The sequence below is a fragment of the Anneissia japonica genome, unplaced genomic scaffold (assembly GCF_011630105.1).
Source record: "Anneissia japonica isolate Jap-2015-1 unplaced genomic scaffold, ASM1163010v1 scaffold695_len1296351_cov181, whole genome shotgun sequence".
NCBI lineage: Eukaryota > Metazoa > Echinodermata > Crinoidea > Comatulida > Comatulidae > Anneissia > Anneissia japonica.
Window position 1 is genome coordinate 617,817 of NW_022740852.1, and position 3,562 is coordinate 621,378.

The following is a 3,562-nucleotide window of genomic DNA, read 5'->3' on the forward strand; positions in this document are numbered from 1 at the left end:
AATTTATATAATTAGGAAGAAATATACATATCTTATTTTTGGAGATTTCAAGGCAAAAATAAAGAAAAACTACCTTTTTTGTGGCGGCGGGTGCACTAATTGGCCGAAAATAAAATTGTATTTTTATTCGAAATCATCATTATTGGCGGGCGGCGGGTTCGCTAAACAAGGTATAGAAAAAGTCTAGCCAATACATATAGTGAACATGTATGACTTCATCACAGAACCTGGTATTCGTAGCAAGAAATCAATCTTAGATTCACTGTGTGTCTTTCAAACACCGCTGATGTTGTATCTTTAGTGCAGTGTTTACAGTCAGTGCTGGTAGTAAGAACACTTTACAATATTAGATAAATGAGTAATTTAGCCGCAAAGTGATAACGGAATACCCCAAACTCAGCGGCGTAGCTTGGTCCGATAAGGTCCTAGTGCAAAATTAAATGCCGGACCCTTTGATGTGAAGTTCTCAGAAAATTAATCTTCAGGAGCGCTTCTTTTACCCCCTACTCCTAAAGGCCTATGGTAGTAATAAATACCAATAATAATCGGATTCGTAACTATTTTAAGAATGGGCATATTCAGTCTCAGTAGCTGTTCCAAACTAATTTAAAAAAATTGGTGGCACATAAAATTTTAAAAATTGCAGTGGTGGTTCAGGGAATTCAAAATGGAGGGGCCAAAGAGGGATTTTCACGGGTGGAGGGTGAAAACCACCTCATCCCCATCCATTATGGTTGCGGCTGAGGTAAGAAAATTTATGATTATAGAATTTCTAGATGGCCGGAATGGCACTCTCAGACTTGTATTTTAATATCATTTCCCTTTTTTCGGTTGTTTTTATGATTTTGAGAAAAAAAATGGGGTGGGGGAGCGGGCCTACTGGGCCTTGAATACATCATTGATTTGAAATCAACACAGTAATTACTCCTGTAAAAACCGAATATTATTGAGGGGCCCACTGACCGTTATATTCTTCAAAAATAGGCCTATTAAGTTGGAAATTATTTTAAATTATTATTTTTAGGTTTATTTATGAATGGTTTGTACTGGTTGCACTGCCCGTAGCTACGCCATTGCCCATACTTAAACGTCTTCATACTATACATACATCTTTAATAGTTTGCCAGATGCTATTTCCAAGCATCCGTAGCTGTTATTTTTATTATTTTTTGCAACAATATTCAAAGGTTGGGGCATAGCGGAATTGTCCATCGTTTGCATGGGAGGTATAGCTGTTTTTTCAATATTCAATATTTTTTTCTAGTCATTTGTAAGCATAACATTAACATAGAAATAGCATTTTAGGGGGTCGGCTAAAATATAGTAGTAAACTGTAAACAATAAATTAAATACAGCAAATATAACAAAGGTAAAACTACCCCCCCCCCCAGCAGGTAAAACTATTTCAGTTTTCTCCCGTCCCACCACCCAGTTCCCCTATGTATTTATAATTTATTTATTTATAAAAATAATCATTTATATATTAAAAGGTGACTAACCACCCTCCGCCGGACGCCGTCCCAGTATTTATGAGAACTTTCTATTGTTTTCCTCTGTTTATAATTTTCTTGACTCAAATCAGTAAGAAAATGCCCTTTAAGGGCACTTTCTCAAAAAAGGTTTTTATATTTCGAAGTCGCAAAACATCAGTGTCGGCGCCACCAGCAGAGGTGGGGGGGGGGGGTTAGTGGTCTGGGGAAACAGGGTCCTGGACCAGCGCGCCGTCACTACATTATTACTGTCCGAGTGGGGCTGGGGAGTGACTTGTGTGTGTTCTCACCCCGTGGCTATAACAATTCGAGGGTGGGCGCTAATATGGGTTGGGCGCTGAACTAATAATGTGAGGTTTAGCTTGGTAGGGACTATATTGTTGGCAGCAATTTCCTTCAGATATACCTGGTTGGTTGTGCACCACCTGTATGATAACATCGAAATTACGGTGAAAGCAATTAGTGTATGTAAACTAATGTATCGTAGACGCGTCTTCGCAAAAAAAAAAACCAAAAAAACTTCTTAAATATCAAATATTGGAATGATGTTTCTTCTAAGTTGTACATACGCTATAGGTAAGTAGCGTGTACTATGCCATACTGTAGTTGTACAAGCCTGTATGCCTTCATGGTGTTAGATTTAATTGCGGCATCCATTGTTGTGTTGTTGTGCAGGCTTACATTTTCAGATCCGAGACTGTGCCCTGAAGTCGGTTTGTAGAGAGTCCTTTTCATTCATTTTGTGAACTATTTTACAACATAACAGATCTTAAATTTGGCCATAATACAATGGCATTTAACCGGAATAGGCCTATCTGGGTGAAAATGTAACAATGTGAAACAGTAACAACATAATAGAGTAATGACATACCCTTTAGGTCGTAGGAACATCTTGTTGCAACGTATATTCAACAATGTAAATCAAAGTACTCTTTAAAAATAAGGTAAAATCATTTTGATTTAATAAAGTGTAATATTATTTATATAGTTACTTAAAAACGATCTATGGGTCGTAAAATGTGCATAAATAAACAAATTAATGAAAATTGTATATTTATACCATAGTGTTATCAGCATTTTTTTATTTTTAAGTGTTCTAAACAGATATGTATATATTTATATATATACATTCATATATATATATACATTCATATATATATATATATATATATATATATATACATACTGTATATGTAATATTATATTCATATAATTTGGTTTGTGTAATCGTAATTATACTACACTTTGTGTAATTGTACTCACTTTATAATATTATAAAACAAGTACTATTAAACAAAGTAGAAACGTATACGTTGATATGATAGACATACAAATATTGTTATGTCTATGTCAACCCATATTGCATATTATGTATTATATATATTAAATACTATATAACATATATCATATATAATATATATAAATACATAAGATAAGCTAAGATACAACCAGTCAAGTAAAGCCAGGCATCAATTTACAGCCGTTAAGTGAAGAACTTTAATGTAAAAGCCGAAAAGTCCACTGATTAATCTCAGATAAGATAGTATAATAAATACTCCAAGTATCGAAATGCACGGCATCGTGTCGGAATTCAATATTTCGACATTAATTACAATAGAACCCCTATTAAGGGGATACCTTCGGGACCAGAAAAAGTGTCCCATTAATTGGGGTGTCCCCTGAATGAGATACCCCTATTCAGGGGACACTAAACAAAAATGCGAAAATTGTTCCCTGGGTTTTTGGCATGTTTTCATACAACGATGACATACATTCTGTATAATTTTATTTTTATTGACATAAGGTAGAATTAGAACTAATTTATAGCAACAATTTGCAATGCAAATGCAATTAATTTTATAATATGAAATCAGCACAAATGTAATTAAAACAATAGTTTTATATATTGGAGATGCAGTTTGGTGCAGTGGGAACCGTATGGTTTCCAAACCACGGGGTCAGAGTTTCAGTCCCTTGCTGTACTGTACATTGAGCAAGGCACTTTATCTGCATTGCTTCTCCTGTAATCACATGTCTTGTCGGGCTTGTATGTTCAGTAGACCATATAGGCC